The sequence below is a fragment of the Callospermophilus lateralis genome, chromosome 6 (assembly GCF_048772815.1).
Source record: "Callospermophilus lateralis isolate mCalLat2 chromosome 6, mCalLat2.hap1, whole genome shotgun sequence".
NCBI lineage: Eukaryota > Metazoa > Chordata > Mammalia > Rodentia > Sciuridae > Callospermophilus > Callospermophilus lateralis.
Window position 1 is genome coordinate 22,603,719 of NC_135310.1, and position 6,144 is coordinate 22,609,862.

Below are 6,144 nucleotides of genomic sequence, written 5' to 3' on the forward strand. Positions count from 1 at the left end.
CTAGTCAGCATGTGTCCCTGACATCATCACTATTAACTGGTTATTGCGATAGCCAATATAGTCTGCCAGTACAGCCACAGAGTGATCCTTTTAAGATAGATGGCAGATAATGCTCCACCTCTGTTCACAATCCTCTTGTGATTATTCATCTCACTCAACAGAAACCTCAAGGCTAGAAGGCCCTATGTGATAAAGACCTCCGTTACCTACCTATAATCATGTCTCCCACATCCCATATAAAGTGCTTATTACCTACAACGTGTCAAATATACTCCTGATGTCTTTGAAATGACTGTTCCCTCTCCCCATAACTTACTTTCCCCACATTTGTTTATGTTCATTCTGCCACCTAACATCCTTTGGGCCTCTGCTCCAACATTGGTTTATCAGTAAGCCCTCCTAAAACACCCTACACAAGGTAGAACCCTTAGCTCCTTTCACTGTCATTCTATCCCACTTACTAATTTATTTTTCTCCAAGTTCCTAATACCATCTGACATATTCAATTTATAAATTTTCTCAATCATCCCCACTAAGAAATCCCATGACAGCTAGAATTTTGTTTTACTGCTCTAGCCGAGCACCTGGTTCAGAGTAGGAGCTCAATAGATACATGTTGAAAAGACTATGTTATGAATGGATTGATAATTAGTAATGTTCTGAAGATTTCCTGTAGAAATTGTTGCTCAAAAATGCTTAATATTAAAAGCTTATCATTACATTTTTCTATAAGGTAGATTGTGAGATAGTTTTTAGATACCTGTGAAATCCAGTTACTGGAGCTAGTTGCTTCTAATAAAGGCTTTGATGTATACTCATCAAACCTTCAGCTATAACTTTTATAAATGACCTCTTATTTTTCATTTGTACTCCTTAACTCTTTCCAGTCCCAAAGTTGGGCCCTTATTCTAACACTCCTTTGACTATGTCCACCAGTACCTAAGTTTGGAGTAAATCCATCTGGGGATACAGCTCAGTTGGTAGAGTGTTTTCCTCGAATCTGGGCTCTTTCTTTTTTTCTTTTTTTAAAGAGAGAGTGAGAGAGGAGAGAGAGAGAGAGAGAGAATTTTTAATATTTATTATTTAGTTATTGGCGGACACAACATCTTTGTTTGTATGTAGTGCTGAGGATCGAACCCGGGCTGCACGCATGCCAGGCGAGCGCGCTACCGCTTGAGCCACATCCCCAGCCCTTGGGCTCTTTCTTTTTTTTTTTTTTTTTAAAAGAGAGAGAGAGAGAGAGAATTTTTATTTATTTTTTAGTTTTCGGCGGACACAACATCTTTGTTTGCATGTGGTGCTGAGGATCGAACCCGGGCCGCATGCATGCCAGGCGAGCGCGCTACCACTTGAGCCACATCCCCAGCCCCATTTGGGCTCTTTCTTGATCTGATCTTCTCATTAACAAGCTGGGTCTCCTTGAACAGGTGACAGCCTTCCCACATGTGAAATAGTTAAGTTAGGTCAAAAGCCCTCAACAAACTTGCTCTTTCACTTGAGAGAATGAGTGGGATGGCCTAACCAAAGCCTTTATTTTTCATACTCTGGACAGTCCAAAGCTAACATTTGAGTGCAAACATTTGTCACAAGTGGGGAGAGGGTACTCACTGGAGTAGATTAGATTATCTCTAACCATTCTGGGCACTAAAATCCCATTATTTCTCTGTTCCAAAATCTTCAAATTCTGCATCCTCTTTGCCCTCAGGAACCAATTTTCTGTTCTTTCTAACATAGATTACTTTGTCTCAGGTATTTTGTTAAAGCAACAGGAAACAGAATAAGACAAGAAGGAATAAATAAATATGTCATTATTTGAATGTATCATGAACATCATGTATATAAAAACTCCAAAGTAATCAACAGCAAAAACTACTGAACTAAAAAGTAAATATAGCAAGGTTTCAGTATGCAAGACTAATATATCAAATTCAATTTATTTCCTATATGTCAGCAATGATCCAGTAGAATTTTAAATAAATGCAATACCATTTACAGGCACACAAAAATGTGACATTTAGGTATAAAAATAAAATGTGTATAAGGTAAATTACAAAACGCTGATGAAAGAAATCAAAGAAGAACCAATTAAAGGAAGAGAGATCTCATGTTCATGATTGGAAGCCTCGCTATCATCAAGGTATCAGTTCTTCCCAACTTGTTCTATGGACTCAGTGCAATCAGCAAATTATATTATAAACATCAACAAACTGACTCTCAAGTTCTAAATGTCTTCAAAAGTTACTGTGAAGCTAGAATAATCAAGACATTGACATTGGTGAAAGAAAAGACAACTGAATCAACAGAATGGAATAGAGAGCTCAGTGATTTCTAGGAATTGTGGCAGGTGGTGTGACACACAAAGCATAGATTTTTAGGGCTGTGAAACCACTTTTTGTGATACTGTAATTATGGATCTATGTATATATATCCAATGCAGGGAGTTGGGGCTGTAGCTCAGTGGCAGAGCCCTTGCCTAGCACATGGAAATCACTGGGTTCCATCCTCAGCAGCATCACATAAAAATAAATAAATACAAGTATTCTGTCCATCTACCAAAAAAGAATTATCCAAACCCATATAAAGTAAAATACCCAAGGTAAATCTTAATTAACGTGAACTATGAACTTCAGGTGATAATGACATGTCAGTGTGTAAGTTTGTTGATTTCCACAAATGTGGCATGCTGGCATAGGATATCTACAGAACAGCAGTAGGGGTGCACAAAAACTCTTTTAAAGAGTTTTCCACTCAGTTCTGCTAGGTAGCTAAAACTGTTCTGAAACATAAGGTATTTATAAATATATGTATTTTCATATACTTCAAAGCCAAGCTCAAGTTCCATCTCATTCTTTATAGCCCTCTACAAGTCACTCCTCCTTCCCAACCCCAAGTAAAATTAATAGCTACCTCAGTGTTTTTTCCATGTACTTTAATTTTTATTTTTTCCGTTTTGTATGGGGCTGTATGTTAAAATTGTTTAGCTTATACAACTTCTCCTAAGAGATAAATATTTTCAATCCTAGGCAATAGCACTGAATTTTTGCACAGTGAATAATTCAACATAGTTCAATAAATATTTATTATGGCAGTACTTAAATCTTTACTAATTTAACTCCGATTTGTGATCCCTGGTTATGTTACAAAATAGCATATCACTTAAATTCATCTGAAAAGCACATATGATGGTTTCTTTCAGTCTTTCTCAATGGTAAAATTCTGAGATTCTGTGAGGACTTTTTACAATACATCTTTCCCTGATTCCTGTTCAAGAACTTTTCTAAAAGTGTTCCCCCTATCAGACAGTCTCATTTCAAGTCCTTATTTAAATCTCTTCAACCCTAAAGCTACTAAATTTTATTTTTCATAGATCCTGCCTCCTAAAGAGAAAGTAAGAAGGTAATCAAGATGAAAGAAAATACAAATGCCAATAACATCTTACTCACCTCCCCCCTCCCCAAACACACATTTGAAGCAGACCTAACAAGGAATCATCTTCTGATGAGTCTTATCCCCTGGATAGGAATGTCCCCTGTCTGGTTTACAAACAATAGCCCGCAACGTTGCCTAGGGGCCTTGCTAAAATAGATTGCTGGGCCTAGCCCCTAGAGTTTCTGCTATGAATGGAAACCAATAATTTATAATGTATAAGCAAAGGGTGGTTTTATTTTTTCTATGTAGACATTCTGCACTAAAATAGCAGTATATCTCCTCCTTGTGAGATGGCAGAAGCTATTGTCTTTTAACAGGTGACAACTTGGTAATCTCAAAAAGGTTCAAAACTGTTAATGTTCGGCCAATTATATACACTATAATTTTTTACAAATGTCTCAAATCAGTTAATGGCTTGGGAAGCAGATAACAGGCACATTTATGGTTTCTATATAAATCTATTGATCATTAGTCTGATTGGTTAAAAGTTATCTTATTCAAAGCCAGCATCAACTTAGTGAGACCTTGTCTGAAAAATAAAAGTTAATAATCTATAGTAAATAAGGAAAGCAAGGGAAAGAGAATTATCCTCTTCTTTTTTAATATCTGTCAAGACAAGCATCTTTTAGGTATTAATATTACCAGAAAGACTTTTCAAATAATAAAGTAACCTAGAAAACTTGGGATAGGAGATCACATTCCTTTAAAAGAATCTGATCATTTCATGATCTCTGTAGCTCTTCAGAAATGCCAGACTCCTAAGAGTGACTGTATAACAATGATCACTTTCAAAGTACTCCCTAAGGACAATTTCTATGTTATAATTGCATCACAACATTTAATATAAAATAATCATGCAATCAGTTGAAAGCACAATACTATCATGCAAGAGGTACAAAGAATATATTTAAATTGAGCTATTATTATAAGCAACAGGTTACCTAAAGCCAAATAATAAATTATCCCCAATTTAGTGACCTTAAAAAACAATAATCATTTATTTATAACTCATAATTTTTGTGGTTCAGAAATTTGGTAGTGACTTTCAGGAAGCTGTGGTCTTCTGCCAGGTGTAGATGCAGGTACCATAAAACTCATCTGATTTGAACTCTTCTTAATTTTGGACATGTAATTGTTTACTGTCTGCCTTATCTTCCTAAAATGTAGTTATGGTTGAGATATGAGCTGTTCCCCCAAAACTCATGTGTGAGACAATGCAAAAAAGTTTAGAGATGAAATGATTTGGGTTATGAGAACCTTAATCTAATCAGCACATTAATCCCCTGGTGGAGATGAACTGGGTGTTACGGTAAGCATATAGTGTGGCTGGAGGAGAGGGGTTTGGGGGGACATATCTTAGGGGTTTATATTGGTTGAGCAGAGCTCACTCCCTCTACTTCCTGATGCCCTGTTCCCAGTTGCTTCCCTCCTCCACACCCTTCTACCATTTAGTTCTGCCCCACCTCAGCCCCCAGGAATGGAATTGGCTGTCTGTGGACTCAGATCTCTGAAACTGAGTCCCAAGGTAAACTATTTCTCTTTGGTCACAGTAGTGGAAAAAACTGACTAAAACAGTGTTTTTCTGTGTAGTTTTTTTGTTTTGGAGGGGTTTTATATTCTGTTCCCAACATTTAGAATATTACTTGGCAGATAGTATGTCTTTAACAAATATATATTGAGTGAATTATGTTTGGAAAGTCTTGTTGTTAAAAAGCAACATTTTAGAACATGACCACAATTTTTATTATTAAAAAAGAGTCTCTCATGAAATGAGAGCCATTATTACAAAACATTATTGTGATTCAAGATATTTAAATTTACTCTGAAAATAATAATTCATTGTATATGTTTGTTTTCCCCCCAAAAAAATGATATGTCAAGAAGTCAGCTGTAAGAGTCATTGTTTTGGGCTGATGTTATACCTGAGTGGCAGAGCATTTGACTAGCATGTGTGAGGTCCTGGGTTTGATCCCTTTCACCAGACACACACACACACACACACAAAGAATGATTGTTGTAGAACAAGTTTGCTTTTAGTTTTTTCTTTTGGTTTGTTTTTCTGTGTTGTCAGGGTTGACTGCCAAGGCCAAGGCTGTACCTCCTTCAATATCAGATTGAATTTGCTGAATAAGAAACTCCAGGGTGAGACAATTCTAAGAGGGCTAGGCTGTCTCCCTTTGATTCTTTACTTTAGGGTTTTTTATATTCTGAAGTACAAATATTAGAAGTCCACATATGTGTTCTACTTTAATTTCATAATGCATACCAGGAGGGGCTGCTTATTTCCCTTGACTGTCTTTGTGAATACTACCTTAACACTAATACCTTATCTTAGCCTGACTGTGACATTATCAAAGCTTCCTAATAAGAAAAAACATTCAACAAAAGCCCTCCCACTTTAGTCAGCATAGACAAAGGCCAGGACAAGTGTGAGTCATTGTGTATTGGTCAAGTTAATGTTTGTGTGGAGAAAGCACTTTTGACCTCTGAATCCCTGGGTGCAAAAGGAAGAGGTAACTTTTGGAGTCTCCTTTAACCTTTTTCTTCTAAAAAGGCCTCCTCAGGGGAATTGAAAACCATTGTTGAGAGTTCATGGTCCCCATTTGCCCAGAGAGTGACTTCTGCACCTTTGGCTCCTCAAATGCTACCTAAGGTGAACCCTCTGTCCATTTTCAAAATGAGATCAGAGATTTCTGGTTCCTGAGCTGCCAATAA